Source organism: Rattus rattus, chromosome 10, assembly GCF_011064425.1.
Source record: "Rattus rattus isolate New Zealand chromosome 10, Rrattus_CSIRO_v1, whole genome shotgun sequence".
Taxonomy (NCBI): Eukaryota; Metazoa; Chordata; class Mammalia; order Rodentia; family Muridae; genus Rattus; species Rattus rattus.
In genome coordinates this window covers 71263965-71284197 of record NC_046163.1, presented here as the reverse complement: position 1 = coordinate 71284197, position 20233 = coordinate 71263965, and positions in this window count along the sequence as shown.

Here is a 20233-nt window from a genome sequence, read left to right as displayed (position 1 = left end):
GGGTATCTCAGCAGACCCAGAATTGCCTCAAAGTCACAATTGGAAGGAGACTTTTCTTTTTAAGATTTATTTTATGTATACGAGTACACTGTCGCTGTTTTCAGACACACCAGAAGAGAGCATCAGATCCCCTAACAGATGGTTGTGAACCCCCATGCTGTTGCTGGGTTTTGAACTCAGGACCTCTGGAAGAGCAGTCAATGCTCTCAACCACTGAGCCATCTATCTCTTCAGTCCGGAAGGAGACTCTTTTTCTAAGACAGGGCCTCACAGCTGCTAAAAAGTCAATGATGACCTTGACTTTCTGATTCTCCTGCCTCCACCTCCCAAGTGTAAGGATGGCAGGTATGCACCAGCACGCACAGTTTATATTATGCCAGGCGTGGAACCCAGGCCTTCATGTTGGACCAGCGCTCTACCACTGAGATACATCCCCAGCCACCAGCAGGACTCTGCAACGTCCCTATTCCAGTGTGCCAAGGTTTCCTCTAAATTAGAGGGATGGGCCCGAGATGCCTTAAGGGGAAAAGTAGACAGTTCTGTGGACTGAACTGGATATGTCTTGCCCCGAGCTTCAAACATAGCTGAAGTTCAAATGGAGGAATCCTTCTTTAGCAAATGGGCAAGGGGCTGTTTTGAGGCATAGCCAATGTTCCAGCAAGGGGGTAGGGCAGCCTTCTGATGGAGTCTGATTTAATTCTGCAAGGTGAGTACACACAGCTTTCATCATCAGTCCTTGAGGGGCACAGAGAGGCCCCCATCGGTTCTGGCAAGGAAGGGTCACCTTTGATAACTTGGGTTTTGAGAACCCACCTCCACCACTTGGTCTACTTCCACTCCCCAAGTCTAGACTCCCGGAAATTCCCCCTTAACCAGAGGATATGACAAAGAGCTCAATAATAATTAGCTCGGTCTGCAGAAAAGCTTAGGTGTGGAAGCCCCAATCCCAGAGGAGGGGAAGGGAAGAGGGAGGGACCTCACTGTGAGTGGCTGGGCCTTATAAACTCCCCTCCCTCTCTTCTTCCTTCCATACACCTTTCTGAGCCCAGAAGCCAAGGTAAATAAGCATTTGGAGTCTCAGCCTTTGCAAGCTGGGGCAGGTCCCAGGTTTGGCTTCATAGGAGGCAAACCTCAGCTGCTCAGCAAAGGCCTCCCACACAGAAATGTTCTAGAAACTGTTTCTGCCGCTCTCTAAGTATAGCCCATTCTTCAGGGGCACCAACCATTCCAAAGTGCCCCCAGAATTCAGGTCACCTGCCTCAGGCTTTCAAACGTCAGAGCCCAATGTGTCCAAAGATTAATAATGTAAAGCAGAACCCACAGCTCCATGAAGCTCTGGCTGGGGCTACAGGACAGCTGGGGCTTGGCCTGAACACCTCAGCTCTGTCTGCTGTGTGCCTGCTTTGCTCTGACCCTGCCGGTGAAGTCCTGGCTCAAAACAGTTGTCTCCCTTGGACTACAAGGCTGTTGGAACTTTTGCTCAGGAAAGTGCAGTTATCCTGGACTGACTGGTTTGCTTGTTTTGTTTTGTTTTGTTTTGTTTTGTTTTTTGTTTCCATACCAACAACTACATATCGAGAAATTCTGCTGGTTCTGTGTCCAAAAGTAACCAGACCTCCACCCTCACCCCCAGCTACCCTCCTGGCTGAGCCATTCTGTCCAACACTGTTCTCCAGCTTGATCCACAGTCAGAGCCAAACACAGGAGGTCTCCGAGATCTGTGCTGACTACTGCCCTGCTCCCTACCTCTCAAAGCCAAAGCCACAGCTCAGGCAGTCTGCGAGGTCCTCTGTGGTCAGAACTCCCCCAAACTGCCTCTCCAGTCCTATTCCTCCCGTACAGCCTCCTTGCTAGGCCTCCAAACTGCCAGGTCTGCTTCTGACAGATAACCCTGGTCCCAGCTGCCTAGGAGGCTCGTCCTTTGGACACCTGTAAACTGTCTCTCATCTTCAAGCCTTTCTTCCAATCCTGAGTCCTGAATGAGGCTTACTCTGACCACCACACTTCAAATTACAACCATCTTCCCTGTCTGCTGTCTGCTCTTACCTGCCCAATGCTGTGGTGTGTGTGTGTGTGTGTGTGTGTGTGTGTGTGTGTGTGTGTGTGTGTGTGTGTGTGTGTGTGTCAGCACCACCTTCTGACCAACTACCTAATTTACTCAAAGTTTCCTGTAGCCTAAGACAGCCTTTAGACCTGATTTGTAGCTGAGGATGACCTTGAATATCTGCTCTTCCTGCTGTACTTCCCATGTGCTGGGATGACAGGCAGGCACAACCATTCCTGGTTTATATAGTGCTGGGGTCAAGTTCAGGTTTTCACAAATGCTAGCCAAGCACTCTGAACTGTAGCCTCAGCCCCCAAGACTTCCTTATTGGTGATATTCATTCTGCACCCACTATGAGGGCATTCTATTGGAAGAGACACGGGTTCCTGTCTCCTTCATTCATTATTTTTCTCCAAGCCCCTGGGACCTCGTAGGAAGGAGCCTGATGTTGGTAGAATAGATTCAAGCTGACGTGAAACTGGCCCAGTTTTCTGAATCTCCCAGGCCTGTTTCACATCACTGCATCCTCAAAGGCCGTGGTGCCTGGGCTTCTGGTCTGCAGAATGGGTTCTTCCCCATGAACGCTCTGTATTGCAGGTAGCGGTGGGGGCTCTCTTTTTGAAACACCTACTCCAGATTGGCAAAATGAAGCTATATCACTAAGGGCGTCATCTCAGTTGCCTGCTCATCAGACCTCCTTGGCAATGACTCTGATGAGTGACACTGGAAGTCAATGTCCCCATTATCCATCTGTTGGGCTCAAACCACGTAGGTTGCCAGGGAGACCAGCTAGGATCTGATCCATGAGCAATCACAAGAGAGTGAAGGAAGAAGGGAGGAAGGGAGGGCAAGATTAGAAGAGAACAAGAGTATGAGTCTGGCTCTGACCCTCGGCTGTCAGAGCACAGGGCACCTGATGACTAAGCATGGCATCACTGAAGTACAGTGAGTCATGGCTGAATCCTTGTCTACCAGGCAGGATGGGCTCCAGCATTGGCTCTGAGAGTTTGCACTGTGACAAACCCCAGTGTGGCCCTGCACACATTATCCAGACAGTGGTCAGGACACAGAGGGGATTAGGGGAGGGGAGTCCTGGTAAATTGTTTAGCACAGATGAGAGGCAGTCTCTGCTAAGGGCCAACAGTCACAGTGCAAGACTTTGAGGCCATCTTTCTCCTGCACCCTCATTTACCCAAACTGTTTGCCTGGAGGACAGCCCCACATATTAGCTAGGTCCTGAGGTATTGGAGCGGTCAGGAGGTCAGTCTAAAATAACCAGTTAATACTTCCTGCAGGCTGTCGGAGGGCCCGGAGCACTGTGGTAAGCCCTTGCCATGCATTAACCCATTCAATACTGATCACAGCACAGATACTTGGCTGGCTCAGATAAAGTAAACAAGGTCTATTTGTAATAATTTGGTCCCAGCTGGTGGGCAGAGGTTGGAGCCTTTACTGTTTGTTTAGGCACTCACATTCCTAACCACTACCAAGGGGTTTTCAATTTTGTGTTCATGTGCACGTATGAGCACAGGTATCTGAGGGGTCCAAAAGATGGCCTCAAGCTCCCCCGGAGATGGAGTTACAGGGGCTTAGGATGGCCTCAAGCTCCCCGGAGATGGAGTTACAGGTAGTTATGAGCTGCCCAACGTGGGTGCTGGGAACAGAACTGAGTGCTCTGCAAGAGCAGCATATGCACCTAACCACTGACCCATCCTGCGCTGGAAACTCTCAGTTTTAACAGCTCCCTAGAGAACTGTGAGGTGTAGCCTAACATGGGAACATTGAAGCCTCTCCTCAATTCTAGGAAGCCCTGCTCTCGGGAATGGCAACTCAGGACAATAGCTTAAAAACCTGAAGGTAGAGGGAGAGGAGAAAAGAGAGGGGAAGAGATAAGAAGGTAGGGTTCATGTTCTGTGAAGGGGTTGGCGCTCATCAGGTGGGTGATATCAGACACCTTGGGGTACACCAAGAAGCCCTCTTTGGTGGTAGCAACCCTGAGGAGTCCACCCCACAGAGCCTATGAAATAAAGAGAAGCAGCCCAGGTCTATGCCCTTCAGATGCTGTCTCCGACCTGCAGTCATCAAAGGTAGCAAAACAAACATTTCCGTGTGAGTCACGTGCCAACAGGGCCTGGTTGGGCCTGCTCTCCCTCATCCCAAAACTGTTACCTATGTGCTACAACATTCATTCCAGACTGGACTGAACCAGAGGGCAGAAAGGCCACTGGGAAGGGCTCGCTGGGAATAGAGCTGAGGGGAGGGTCTTGGCTTCTAGCCTTCCAGGACAGGACTAGGCAAAGGGTAGAGTCAGGGGTGGGAATGTTTACAAACAGAAGGCAGAGGAACAAGTGTGAACGTGACAATGTTTGTTTAGGTTTTATACTTTGCAAGAGATCTTACAGACAGAATCAAAAGAGGAAGACCGAATCAAAGTTGGTGTGGTAAGGTCTGAGGGAGAACTCCCTTCCACCCAGCATGTCTGAGGCAGCGGAGGACACCTCTCTTTTCCTGGGGCCTCCATATTCCCAGGGCTGTTGAGGCTCTACCTGGTTTCATCCTCTAGGTTTGTTTGTTTGTTTGCTTGCTTGTTTGAATAACTTTAGGGATTTCTTGTGAGGTCCTGTTAAGTGCTGAGGCAAGGACAAATGTACACAAAACCAACTCAACTCAGGCAAAAGTGGATGTACTCAGAAAAAGAGACATCGATGTTAAGACTTCCATTTGTATGACTCTACGTGCTCTCACATAACTGCCGCAGACAACAGATCTGGACAGAAGAGTCACAAGTTATCTCTGCTGAGCCCCTCCCCACTTGCTACTTCACTTATCCCCGAGGCTCACGGTTAGTGCTGAGGGTTTTCCAGGAGGTTATGAATTTTGTAAGATCTGGGCTTTCCCTCTTAAGTTTTGTTTCAAGGCTGAGAGAGACTCATTATGTCTGCAGAGCCCTTGACGCATTTCCTGGGTAAACATGGGAACCAATGAGAGTGTACAGAAAAGAAACAGGGAGGGTGGGACACCAGACGCAAGACTCCTAAGAACCTGCTGCTGTGTGGAGACCAAAAGGGAGCCAGCCCTTCTGCAGCTAGACTCAGGGAATTATCATGACTGCCTTCGTCCAGAGCTGTATCTCCACTGCAGCTCTTCCACCTGATTCTGACTTCCTGTCATTTGCTGAGAAAATCACATCCCCATCAGCTGGTGTTGTTCAGTTGTCTGTGTGTGTTTATGTTCAAGACTTCACTGTCACATCTGTCTTCTCATGGGTGACGTCTCCACTGAGAGACCGCAGATCCTCTGTAACTCATATTACCAGCAAACACGGGCAACCCAGATGCCTGGCTCTCAGGTAAGGAATGTGCTGGCCATAGACGTAAGCCCCAAACACCACATGTGATACAGCTATAGTAGAGTGTTTGCTGCTTCTCAGAAATTCTAATCGTAATGAGCTTCCTGCCTTTTTATTTTGCAGAACCCTTCAACCTCACATGTGCTGGGGATCTTCACCCAGTTCAACTTCCAGGTTGTTCCTGACCTGGTCACCTTCTTGTAGAATATGTCCTGCTAAGGTAGGATGCTTAGACATGCTGGAGGGCCCAATGCCTCAACATCATGGTGGCATCCTCTGGGCGGGGCCCTTCTATCATGGGCCATATTAGGTGCAAGGCCAAGGGCTGAGCCAGCAGTAGAGGGAAGCTTGTCCCTTCTGGACATGTATACATATGCCTCCTGGCATTATAAATTCAACCTATTCCTCCATTTAAGAACTTCAGGAAGAAATAGCTATATAGTCCCCTGAGATAATAGAAGAGAACAGGGCTGAAGATTTAACTCCTTGGTAATGAAGGTCCTGGGTTCAAGCTGAGTATCAGGCTGTTGTAGGCCCAGTGCCTCACGAGTTCATTGCCACATTCCTCTAGGCTGGATCCTGAGGAAGGCACTGTTATCCTCCTACAGACTGCCCAAAGTCAAGGAGCTAGACTATAACACGCTAAGTCAGTTAGTTACATAGGATCTCAACATCTTAACATCTTTGTTTTTATTTCACACAAAGTTAACAGGCAAAACAGTAAAGGGAGGGGACCCTTTGCTTCATACAGTCACCAGGAGACTTTTACCATCTTGTAGCTGCTCCATCCAGGACAAGTGATGTTCTACTATGGTTTCTGCTTGTTGAGGTTTGGTCTGTTGTTATGTATTGTAATGCTAAGTGCTGGCCCACCAGACCAAGTCACCCCAGAGGCGGGAAAGTTTATATATAGACCCTAGTTAAGCTATGCAACCTGGCCCCCAAGTTAGTTTTGATTGGTGAATAAAGATGCTTACAGCCTATAGCTGGGCAGAATTGAGATAGGCCTAGGTGTTCTTGGCCTGGAGGTCAGAGGAGGCCATGAGGCAGGGGAGAAGAAGGTGGAGAAAGGAGAAAGATGCCATGGGTTAGGAATCAAGAAAGCGTGGCCCTGAGGGCTGGCCAATTGGAGTTGAGAAGCCCAGATGAAACGTAGTAAGTAACAAATCAGGGTTATTGATAGGAAATAGATTTTAATAGCATAGAGGGTAGATATCTGCCTAGCATTAGTGCTGATAAAGGCTTATTTATAAATATAAAGGTCATGTGTATCTTTTATGCAGAAACTAAGTGGTCAAAGTCAGGGTAGAGACCCTGGGTTAAGATTAAAACCTTTCTACATTTGTTACTGTGATAAACACCATAACTGAAAGCAATGGGGATGGGAGGAGGGAGAGACGGTTCATCTTCCACTTTCAGGGTACAGTCCATCTTGGGAGAGATGTCAGGATAGGAGTTCTAGGGAGGAATCTGGAGGCAAGTATTGAAGAAGCAGAGGTCTAGGAGGAGAAGAGGGTGCTTCTGACTGGCTTGCTCCTCATGGCTTGCTCAGCTGGCTTTCATATACAACCCAGGACCATATGCCCCGAGATGGCACCACCTGAAAGAAAATGTCACAAAGGATACTCTGTAGATCTTAATGTCTCAGAGAGACTGCATAGAGAAGTGGCTATGGGATGAGGGCTCAATATGCTGGACCCAGTTCACATTTGTTAGTTAGGAAGCCCTAGCAACATAGACAATGACACCCCCCCCCAACAAATTCCAGCCGGAGTGAACCACCCATGAGATCTTGCCACTCTTGAATGCTCCATATCCCAGGAAACACCCCAGTTTGGGAGCAGCCGTTGACTCCATTATATATCAAACTTCTCTCCTCAGAGTTTTCACCTTAGATGGTTGCTTCAGTAAACTCTCCATGGAGATATGCACTGCTACAGGGAGAAGCCAAGCCTGAGTCTAAGAACAGCCTAGATGGAAACAGCCCGTGAGAAGTTGCTCATGCCTGTAACTACAGCATTTGGGCTGAACAGGGGGTTTGCAATGAGTTTGAGGCCAGTCTGGGCTACAGAGTGATTTTGAGGCTAATGAGTTATAGAGTAAGACCATGTCAAATATAAAAAAAGAAAGAATAAAAGAAAAGAAAGGAGAGAGAGAGAGAGAGAGAGAGAGAGAGAGAGAGAGAGAACTAATAGTCCACAAATCGCCTACAGAATAAAATTTCCCTGTAGGAAGGGATTCAGGTGGGCTCCTGGACAAAGGGTGGCTTGCTGAGTGACGCAGTCCCTCTTGTGGATTGGTAAGAGAAGAGAGTATGTTAACCTGGCCTTGTCCTTTAGACCCCCTTTCCCCCAACCCCTAAGGGTTTCAGTCAGTTACAGGAGGGTTTTCCCACTGGAATTACAGCACCAATCATATACCTGCAGGCACATTGACAACTATGCCTATCTCAAGTCAAATGCCAGCAAGGTGGGTAGTGCCATCTTGAATGGGCACTGTTCTTAAAACATGTGACTACAGATGATGCGCACACAGACACAGACCTTTGCCTCTTCCCTGTTGCATGTTGTTGGTTTTGGCTGGTGCCCCATTAGTGAGTTGGATTTGGTGTAGACTTTGTCCTGAACATACTCCATCATCCCCAGGCTCAAGTCCACAAAGTCCCCAGCCAGGTTCTCAGAGTCCACCTGAAAGTCACCTTTCAGTGCCTAAATCACACTGTCCCCTTCACCCTCTGATTCTGCTATATGTTACCACATTTAGACTGGATTCATCCTGCTCTACCTGCCTACACAGCCATATCTCCCTCCTGTGAGCTCGACAAAATCCTAATCCAGGATCAGCTCTGATTTCTGGATCTGTGGTGGCTCTTCTGATCACTTCTGTCAATTCTTCTCATTGCAGGCAGCAGTGTTTCCTGTACAGCCCAGTCAGAAGCCAATTCTGTTCTGTAAGTCCTTCTGTAAACATCTCAAATTCATATATTCACCAGCATTCACCCTTTAATTTGTATAATTAGGCCTCAAGGGGAAAGGAACGCCCTCAAGGCCAGTGTGTCCCCAATGTGTCCGCTTAATGTTTCTATTAGCAGGTGTTCAAACAAAATTACTACAGATTCTTAAGAATGAAAATAATAATAAAAACTACCTGAAGGAAACATAACAGCATGAATTTACACACCCCACTATGTCCCACTCAGAGCTCTTGCTCCTGTTAAAGAGGAAAAAAACCTTCCCTCAGCCTAAGGCTCAGGGGTCATTGTGGAAGAGGGGCAGAAAAATGGCAGGTGCCACAGGAGTCAGGATTTGCCTTAAGAGTGTGTCTCCTAGAAATGTCAAAAGTTCACCCGTGAAGTCTCACCAACATGGCTGCCTAGCTATGACCTGAATGAGGATAACACAAACAAACCTGCACATGTGGACAGGAGAAAACTCATGAGGCCTCAGCCCTAGACAGAGAACCACAGGCAGCTCAGGAAAGCTGAAAAAAAAAAAACAAAAAAACAAAAACAAAAAAACAAAAAACAAAAAACAGCCTTCTCCGGGGAAGAGCACACCAATTGTTACCCAACACAGCCCCAAAACATGCAAGTAACATTATGTAAACAGAGCAGGTTGTGCTTATATATGTCTATACCTATATGGGTGTGTTACTAAATATAAATACAACCTAGTTACATGCATGTGTATGTGTGTGTGTGTGTGTTTGTGTGTGTGTGTGTATATATACATATATATATATATATATAATATATATTAAAGAAAGAGAAGTTATAAATTTGGGAGAGAGCAGAGGGGGTACATAGGATGGTTTGTGACAGGGAAAGGGAAGGTAGAAATGGTGTAATTATATTATAATCTCAAAATTTTAAATGTATATTTTAAATAAAGAATTGGAATCTAAGAAAGTTCCGGATGGGCTGAACCTTCATCAGTGGAGTTCTTCTGGGCCTTGCAACCTTGAGTCAAAGGTCAACTTCCTAGTCTAGCTGACATCACTAGGGCACAGGAAAGGGAAGACCTAGACCCAGAGTGATGCTACTGTCACATGAGGAGCTGAAATATTTTAGGGGCCAGGATGGGCATCTAGGGGTTGAGTCTCTGAAGACCAGCATTTAGGACCTTGGAAGTGAGGAAAGATGTGGGTCTGCAGGGGAGGAGGGCACAAGTGGGTCTGCCAAGGGAGGCAGGTACAATGACCAATGGCCATAGGTTCTCAGGAGGCATGCACTTGTATTCATGTATTGGGGATAATATTGACAGACTGTGGTAAGCAGGCCTGTCAGCTGCTTCCTGTCTCCAGGGTGTCAGCTGTCACATGTCCTCTAGAAGTGTGAGATTATTCAGCTCCTGGTCAATGAATGCCAAATACTACACACAAACAAATGTGGTCTGGGATGTTTAAGCCTTTTGTGCAGGACATAGTACCACAGAGATTGTCAGGAATCTTGAGGGAATGTCTCAGTCCTACGTGAAGCCTCTCTGCACGGCCAGTCCACTGTGTCTCAGTCCTGTGTGTGTGTATCTTTGATGATGGTCTGGGTGCCTGAAGCTGGGTCTACACCCTCCTAGTTCATCCAAGCATATACAGCATCTCTATGACCAAGCCCTGTCATCTCCTTGATCTGAACTTTTCTTCCAGTTCATCACCTGCCAACCAACACTTAGGACTTTTAACCCAGAAATACGAAAACATTCATTCACTCAACAAATATTTATTGGGCACCCACCCAGTGCCAAACACCATCACTTACTGTTCAGAGGAAGATGGCTGTCCCATAGGACACAGACATTACACACATAGTTACCAAATAGTTTGTCAATTTTCCAACTGATGTGACTAACTTCTTCAGCGGTCCAAGAGCCCCAATCTTCTATGAAAATAACGATTCTGAGAATCCTAAAGCTAGATACTCACACACAAGCTTGTCCTAGCTGTCCAACCATTTTTCCACACTAACCAAAGCCTCTTCAGCCCCTAAGCAAAACAGGAGTGCATTCCTTTCCTCTATTCCTTGGATAGCAAGACACACAGCTCTTGAGCCTTTAAAAAAAAAAGAACTTTATTGGAAATGTGGGGTGACAGCCTGAGAATTACCGTTAGCTTCTGTGGTTCTCAGAATCCACTCATCATTATCAACTCTCTGCCACCTCCTTTCTTGGCAGCTGAGGACCTCTTCCTTTCCACTCTACGGGGACAACCTCCTACAGAGTAATCTGCAGTAGCTGCTTGTCACTTGTCACATGATAAAAATCCCCTGACGATGCAATTTCAGGAAGAAAAGGCCTGGGAAAATGGAGAGAGGAAGATGCATGCTGGTGCTCAACTTACTTCCTCCTTTTCATTCAGTCTGGGACCCCACCCCGCCTATGGGATGATGTTGCCTTAATCTATGCTGGGTCTTCTCTCTTTAGTTAATCCTCCCTGGCCATGTCCTTACAGACACACCCAGAAGTGCCCCCCACCCAGGTGACTCTAAAGCCAGTCAAGTTGACCATGACAAACTGGCCAATCTGCCTGAGAGAAATCTCCTTAGTTGTATTTTGGCCAGAGTCGCCTTTCATCACTTGTTCTTCTAGCAAATACTTCTCGAATCCTTACACTAGTGCAGGTGTTATCTAGGTGGAGAGAACCTAGCATCCAACGAGATGAACGAGGGCCTGCAGCCACCCTTCTCGCCCCTTTTCTTCCACCCTACCAACCCGCTCACTCAAGGTAGGAGAGGACAATGGATAGAGGGGAAAGGGGGTGATGTTATCATTAGACTACTTCCTGGTTAGGGGTGTTGAGTTCCTTGGGTCAAGTCTGGTTTTCTATCAGGATATCTAATTTCTTCTTTTCATCCATGACTACTTCACAAACACAAACAAAAGCATCCCACCACCAACTGGCTAACCAGCCCCTTATACCCTGCTCTAGCATTTGTATATCCTCTGAAAAGACCCCAGATTTCCAAACATCACACACTTGCAGAAACTGTCTCCAGTCGGACAAACCAGGGCCTTGCTAAGGCAATGGGAAAATTAGAATCATCCGCTGTGAAGCAGCCCACATCCCCACCCCTGGCATTAAAACTAAAACATGTTCCCACAATATTTCCGAGACTTTAAAAAAAAATAATAGCCACTACAAGGACCACTTCCCCAAGAGCACAAATAATAGACCGTAAACTAGAAACCAGGTCTGGCCATTGCAGGTTTCAATACCGTGAAACACTGGGGAGGAAGCAAAAACAGTATCTTAAGACAGGTCGGTAGGGGTGCCGCCTCAGAAAGGATGGGGATGGGAGGGAGCAAGCCTTGGGGTTGTGTTCCCTAGGCCAGCTGAACGCATTTTAGTTAGCTTCAAAAATGAGAAACACCAACATCCCTTTTGAAATTTTTCTTTTTATTATTTCAAAACAGACATTGATGCCTTTAAAACATTAGAATGCTGCAGGTCTTCCATTGTGCATTTTTTAAAATCACAGAGAGAGAGAGAGAGAGAGAGAGAGAGAGAGAGAGAGAGAGAGAGAGAGAGAGAGAGACAGAGACAGAAACAGAGATAAGAGACAGAGAGAGAGACAGAATTTTTTGTGTGCATGGTTGTTTCTCCTGCATATTCGTCTATGCATTACTTGTGCTTCCCCAGCCTGCAGAGGCCAGAAGAGAGTATTGGATCCTTGTAAGCCTCCATGTAGATGCTGGGAATGAAACTCAGTCCCTGGAAGGGCATCCAGTGCTCTTAACCATGACCCCAGCCCAAGTTTATTTTTGTTTTTATCTTTATTTACCTGGGTAGGAAAGAGTCTTAATCCTTTTAGGAATTAAGATTTGCAAAGTCATACTCAGGAATCAGACAATTCCAGAAAGAGTTGTCCCAGGCAGGAGAAGAGCCAGCCCAAAAGTCCTATAGCAGGGAAGAGCTTGGTCTCTTCGTGGAAAAGAACAAGGGACAAGAACTACAAGAGCAAAGGCGGAAGACACAGGCAGGGAAAAGTTCACAGGAGTGGTTCTTGTGTGGACGTGAGCTGTCTTTGCAATGCTTTCAAATTTTCTGATGTTTCCACCTTAGTCCACAAGGTTTGACTCACCTGGTATGGTATGGAAGAACTCATATATTTTGAGTATCTCAGGGGATTTTAGTTTCACTCAGGTTAAAGAACCACAGGATGTGGAGCTTGTGAATAGCCAGAAACACAGCCTTGTTAAGAGTGTAGACCTAGGATCAGCTTGCTTAAAGTCCAATCCCATTGTTTACAAGATTCGTGGTCCAGATACCTCCAGCAAGTCTTTTGCTCCTTGGTTCCCATTTCAGAGGGCTTTTGTTTTCGGTAGGGTTGGTGTTGATGAGTTAATATATATCCAGGTCTCAGCACATACTAACGATCAATGACATCTAGCTCTGACCACCTGTGTGGCCATAGTGGCTGACTAGCCTAGGCTGCAGGCAGAGGAGGTGGAGCAGAGAGGATAGAGTCAAACTCTCCCTTTGGAGTAAGCTTCTTTGTGAATTGGAGACCATGGCTGAAAGCTATACCTGGTCAAAATGCAGAAAAGAGTGGCATGCCAAGTCCCAGTTGATACATCTACAACACAATCCCTGCACCTAACAGTAGAGCTGTCTAGACAGGAACTGAACAGTGAAAATACAGTTGATGTACCAGTGTGAGTGGGAAACAGCTACAGGCAAGTAATGACTGTTAGAAGAGGAAGAATTAAATCTTCCCCAGGATGAGTCCCCAGCTGGCTATTCAATGCCAAGTGGTCAACCCAAAAACTGTATATGCAGGCAACACTAAACCAACTACAGGTTCCATTTTTGGTTTTTTTTTTGGACTTTGATTTTTCTGTTGGTTTTTGTTGTTGTTGTTTGTTTGTTTGTTTGTTTGTTTGTTCAAGACAGTGTTTCACGGTGTAGCTTTGTGTAGCCCTGGCTGTCCTGGAACTCACTCTGAGGTCCAGGTTGGCCTTGAACTCACAGAGATCCATCTGTCTCTGCCTCCTAAGTGCTGGGATTAAAGGTGTGCACCACTACTGCCCAGCTCGAAGGTTCAATTTTTACATTTATTCATTTGTATATGTAACAATAATAATTTTTTTAAAGGTGGCCATGAGTTTGAAAGAGAACAAGGAAGGCATGGGAGGTGCTGGAGGGATAAGGGGTAGGGGTAAGTGATGTAATTATATATTTAATTAGAAATAAAATAAGTTATTTTAAAAAACTTCCATTTTGTGTTTGTTCCGCTAAAGACACTTGTGTTGCTTTTCTCGTTGCTGTCAGGAAGTAGACAGTAGACAAGCAGGTGAAGACTATATACCCTTCACCTTCAGAGGCCCTCTTCCTCCATTAAACCAGGATGGGACATTTCACATCCCAAACACAACAGTGTCTGTTAGATACCTAAAATGAGAGAGACACCTGCCAAAATCGTTAGCTTATAGAACAGTGTTTGCCAATCCAGCAGTTGCTACACATGTATCTGGGGTTATATAATGCAAATTAGAAAAAGTAAAATTAATTAATTTGACTACATGCCAAGTGTTTGATAGCCATAGATAGCTAGTGGCAGCATTGCTAGCAGCATGGATGTGCAACAGTTGTGGCTGAAGACACTGTGAGCAGGTCTGGGAACACACGAAAGTCACCCAGGTATTCAGCCAGTTCCTCTGGGGAAAGTTGAGATGATCACTGATGATAAAGGGAAGATGGGGTGGGGGAGTGGGGGAACCACTAATGTGGGGCAAGGTTCAGAGGGCAGAGAGGAGAACAGCACCACTCTGGGTCGCTCCAACATGAAGGGCACTGACTTCCAATCTCGGCCACATGCTAAACCACCTGTAAAGCTTTAAACATTGCTGATGTCAGCTCCTCCCCAGAGAGATTTCTGATTTAATGGTTCTGAGGTGCAGCCTGCTCTTAGGAGTTTCGGAAGCCCCTCAATGCAAGTGAGAGGAAGAGGTCCAGAGAAGGTAATGGAGGAGGAAAAGGACAAAATATAAAAAATTTTCTCTAATCTTGAGAACCTATATTTAATTGTACAAACTCGAGTGTATAAACACATAGCACATGAAAGAGGAGGGGAGTGTCTTAGTTAGGGTTTTACTGCTGTGAACAGACAACCATGACCAACACAATTTTTTATTTCATTGATAACATTTAATTGGGGCTGGCCTACAGGTTAGGAGGCTCAGTTCGTTGTCACCAAGGCAGGAGCATGGCAGCATCCAGGCAGGCATGGTTCAGGAGGAGCTGAGAGTTCTACATCTTGTTCTGAAGGAAACAGGAGAAGACTGTCTTCCAGGCAGCTAGGATGAGGGTCTTAAAGCCCAAGCCCATAGTGACACACCTACTCCAACATGGCCATACCTCCTAATAGTGCCATTCCCTGGGCCAAGCATATTCAAACCACCACAGGGGCTAGCTGGGGAGTGGAAGGGCCAACAAGAGGTGGGAGAGGGGGAGGGAGAGGGCAGTGTCAAGGGTAAGTGTGAGGAAAACCCAATGTATTAAAAACGTCACAATAAAGCTTGCTGTTTTTCACACTCAACGTGAGAAGGTGAAAATAACTCATCACTTAAGAACTCTCTGCTCTTGCAGAGGGCCTGAGTTTAGAGCCTGCAACCTACCTCAGACAGCAGCTGCTCACAACCACTTGCAACTCTAGCTGCAGGGGATCTGACACCTTCTTCTGGCCCCTTCAGGCACCTCACTTGAATGCACAACCCCACACACAGACACATGCGCATAATTTAAAATTTTCAAAGTAGTTTTCACAAAGCTCCCCAAGTGATTCTGATGTGCTTGCCACGTGGATGACGTCTCAATATTAGAGCATCTGTGTGCTGGTGTAACGAGGTCATAGAGAGAAAATGACAAACGCGTGCCTGCAGGTGAGGACATCTTGTTTCTTAGCCCAGTCTGTCCATGCCAGTGTGGGAGGCTCGTTCCCCAACTTTTATTTCTCACAGGAAGGGCTTCCTTGTTGAGGCAGAACAACTTTTTTTTTTAATTGGATATTGTCAACTTGAATGTGCCACCTGAAATCATGGCACTGTGCTGTGTGCTGTGTGCTGTGTGCTGTGTGCTGTGTGCTGTGTGCTGTGTGCTGTGTGCTGTGTGCTGTGTGCTGTGTGCTGTGTGCTGTGTGCTGTGTGCTGTGTGCTGTGTGCTGTGTGTGACAAGCCGAGGGTACCAACACAGGGAAGAGCTAGTGAAGCAGCCAATTCTAGAATCCATAGTTAATATACTTTTCCTGCTGTTGAACCCAACTTCGATGGGATTTTCCTAATTGTGGCCCAAAGCAACCTAACTCATTCAAGCACTCCAAACCCCAAGCAAACGGGCAGAGCTGAGGAGCCGAGGCAGAGCTATGCAGCCCAGAGACCCTACAGCTCATGTCATCATTCCAGCAGGTCAGCTAGAGAAAAGGCTGGCTGGATACATGAATCCTGATGCAACTGATCTCATGGGTCGGAGATGACGTAACTCCTGTCAAACTCTTAGAATTTTACAAAATCATTCTATGATAGAAAAAGACATGGCCAGTTTGGAAAGACAGGAGAAAGTGTGGGGGAAAGGTGTTTTTACAGAATAGTAAGAGTAACTGTTGTGGATTTGGTTTGATGTTTCTATTATGGGTTTTCAAAATTGTATGTGAATTTCGTATGTGAGGCATTAAGAATCCCTGCCCCCATCTGGTTTTGATTGGCAAGTAAAGTCGCCGGCAGCCAATGGCTGGGCAGAGAAACAGAGGCGGGACTTTGGGATTTGAAGGCAAGGGGAAGAGGAAGAGAGCCACCTTGTTGAGGAAATAGAAGAACTAGGCTTGAGAGCTGTAGAAGGAAAAGCATATGATGATGTAAGAATCAGGGAAGAGGGTCTAGGATAGCAAAGATGGAGGTCTGGGAGTGGCCCAGCCATTGAACTGATAAAGGCAAATATAAGGCTCTCTCTCTCTCTCTCTCTCTCTCTCTCTCTCTCTCTCTCTCTGTGTGTGTGTGTGTGTGTGTGTGTGTGTGTGTGTGTGTGTGTGTGTGTCTGTGTGTGTGTGTCTGTGTCTGTGTCTGTGTCTGTGTGTGTCTGTGTCTTTCATTCAAGAATCCAAAGCTTTGGGTGTCTAACAATGGAGAACCTCTCACAGCCACCACTGGACAGGTAGAGCGGATTAATCAACTACACCTACAAGTAGCTTCAGGACATAGTAAATTATGACTAAATAACTGGTTAGGGTGTATAGCTTTTCTGGGTTCTAAAATACATGATTAATCCTAGCATTTGGGAGGTGGAAGCCTAAGGATCAGGAGTTCAAGTTCACCTTTTGGTACCTAGGGAGTTCAAGGCTAATCCAGGATACAGGAGACACCGTCTTAAGAAACAAAACAAAATGGCTTTGTGGTCTGAAGTTTAACAGGCAAGCAGCCTGGCGGGTGAACAGTGAACTACTCAGGTGCAAGTTCACTCAGCAGGTGCTGGATCCCAGCTGTGTCTGCATCCCCCAAGGTGGCTGTACAGGAAGCTGACGCAAGTGAATGAGTGCCAGGTGCCAGGAGGAAGCACACAGAGTGAGGCAGACCGGTGTGAGCCAGGTCCCCCTCCCCCTTCAGTCATTCTCCTAGTCAGTCCTCGCAGGCCTGAAATGGACATTTTTCCTCCATCTTGCTGCTTAGATTCTACTCTACTGTTCTACAGCGAATGGCCATGGATTCAGCAGTTCCAGACTCTGATGTGTTGGCTCTCCTGTGGGACAGAAGCCCCACCTCAGCAGCCCAGGTCTCACAGAGACGACACCCAGGTGCAGTGCTGAGTCACCTCTGGAGCAGAGGGTCCCCTGTCATGCTCTTGTGGCTAAAGAGAGGCACTCATTTCCTTGCTCGCTGAGTCTGGGGCCATACTGCCCCTCCATTCAGAGCTAGAGGATCCTTTTCTGCCTTTGATTCTCTTCTTCAGGAAGGCCTGATCCCACAGAGGGACCCACCTGACAAATCTGGTTCCCCTGGGTGACATCTTTTTCCAGAAACCAATTGTGCCAAATAAGAGTCAGATTTTGAGAGACAGCTCAGTATTTAAGAGCACTTACTGCTCTCAAAGAGAATCCAGGTAGGGTTCCCAATACACACTTGACAGCTCACAACCATCTGTAATTCCATTTCTAGGGGAGGCTAATACCTTCTTCTGGTGCCTATATACACATGGAACACAGGTACAAAGGCAGGAAAAAAAACATACACATAAATAAAAAAATAAATAAATCATTAAGAGAGGTTCCAGGCTGAGTCCTGAGAAAGGCTGACAGCAATAAAACGGATGGAAAGGAACCACAACCTGTAGGCCTGGAGAGAAGACAGGAGACTTCACAGCACGGAAGCCAAAGAGACAGTGTTTCTAGGACAAAAGAGCACCCCACATTTCCTGTGCATAACACATGACACACATAGGTGACTCTGCACATGACTTGCCCATGATTACCACCTCATTTCCTGGAATTTCCAAAACCCCGTCTCTGCACCATAGCTACTATTGCCTAACTGCTGTTGACTGGTCACTGGCTACGCAAGACTTCCCCATCGTTCCCCTCTTCATTTTCAAGGTATCCCTCAGCCTCAAGTACTACACTAGAGTCTAGAGTCACCAGACAAGTCCCTGTCCAACCTTTGACGACCTAAGCTGCTTAGGGATTATTCATTCTTATGCCTTCTCTGACTGCTACTGATCTCCTCCCCATCTGTGTCTCCCTGACACAGATTGCTGCATCGTGCTGTGCAGTGCTTATGTGCTTGTGTGCACAGTGCATGTGTGCTTGTGTGTATGTCTTTGTCCTCTACTGGACTGTGAGTTTCTGGAGGGTAAGAGCAGTCTGCTTCCTGCTTTCTGTAACTATGCATCAGGTGATTTTGGAAATGTGGGTGGCTTCAGCGAATGTTTCTGGAAGTCACCTAAATGTCACCCCAGAAGTGAAGGTGTTTTGGGCTGGGATATGGGATTGTGGGACCTGGAAGCCTGCACCAGGAGGCAAAGACTCCTAAATAGTACTAGTGTGTAGATTGTTTCAGAACCCTTGTAGCAAGCCCTCCATCCCGTTCAGCCTTCACCACGTCCCATTTAACAGGCATTCTTTTCACTCTCACTTTACAGACAAGAAAATAGAAGCCAATGAAGCTTAGCCCAAGGTCAGACTCTAGTGAACGGCAGGGCTTGAATGACGCCAAGTCTGCCCAACCCCAGATCCTCATACTCTTACTGAACTGTGCACACAAGCACATAAGCACTGTGCACACAAGCACATAAGCACTGCACAGCACGATGCAGCAATTTGTGTCAGGGAGACACAGATGGGGAGGAGATCGCTTCAGTAGTAGTCAGAGAAGGCATAAGAATGAATGATCCCCATAACACTAACTGAAGCTTAGGTAAGTTGTTTGGACTTGTCAAGCCTCTTACAGCCATTCAAAAATGTATCCTGGCAGCAGAGGTCAGGTGATCTTGAGTGGTATTGGGGTCCTAGCACAGCCTGCCTGCTCTAGCAGCTGGTGTCTCTGTTTGATTCAAACCGTGAGGAACTGAAGCTCAATGCCTTAATATCCTCAGTGAATAGTCCCAGGAGCAGCCTGGAGGGCAAGCCAGTGAATTGGATGTCAGACAGTTGGCTGAAGGTGGAAGTGAAAGGTGAGGAGGCCAGAGTTGAGAGAGTTAAGGAAAATTGCCAGCTCTTGGGCAATTCCAATCCCAAAGCTGTAAGCCAAGGACGAGCCACTGAGCCTAAAATAATCTCCCAGGAGGGTCTAACAGGTCATTTTGCAATCTATTCCAGCACTGGCTTTTAGGTCAATGTAATTAATATTGATTGTGCCCCCATTATAGGTTAGCACCATAAAAAAATCCAAAGGTTTGGTCCTATATACAGAATATATACAGGGAAGTGGCAAGCCTACAGAGTAAAAAATCAAACAATAGGAATACTGTATAAGCCAGTGTGTGTTCCAGTGCCAAGCTATGCAGTTGAGCCATGAAGGCAACTGAGATTCACAGAAAAGACAGAGCACGGTGTGCTGGCAAGGGTCATGCTGGCTTCTGGGAGCTCAAGAAGGAAGGCAGAATAGAAGGCCCCAGCTTTTCAAGAAGAAAGCAGTCTGAGCAAAATGACAGGAAGAGGAGGCAGGCACTGATTGTGGCGGCACAGAGAACAGACTGTATCTTGGCCTGAGCAAAAACTTCCCTGGGGACCATAGGGTTCTTGTGGGAGAAGAACAAGAGGCAAGGTTAGACTGGCAGAAAGACCACATCAAAGAAGTCCCAAATGCCAACAATGCCAGGTGCATGCAAAATCAGCGTGCAAAGTCCAGGAGTTCACTGTCACACCACACTTTTAACAGGCAACTAATAATTTTTTTAAAAATGAGTGTTTGGGAAGCTTATTTATCTGGTGGTTGGTCACGTTTGAGGTGAATTAGGCTGCAAATGCTATCATTACTCAAACACAAATGCTTTTGTGAGTATTGACCAAACATCTGACTGTGTGTGAACTTAATGAATATAAGGCCCTCCCTGCTGGGCTTCATAGTCTGCTGAAGAGACTATTCGTTAAACCTACCTACTGAGGACCTACTGTGTGCCAAGGGTTGTGCTAAGCACTGGGGACTTACTGTAGAGTGAAGTTTCAGTCTCCAATGGGAGTGAAGGAATAGGATGACAATTCTAAAGGCACCAAGTGTGTCTCATGAGATGATGTTCCTAAGGAAAGCCTCACCAAGGAACTGACACAGTGTACAAAGCCAAGGAAGCAACTGAAGGAGGTAGATCTGCTGGAAATATGAATTCTGAGAAGGGACTGGGCTTGCAAGAGTGCATGAAGGTGACACGTG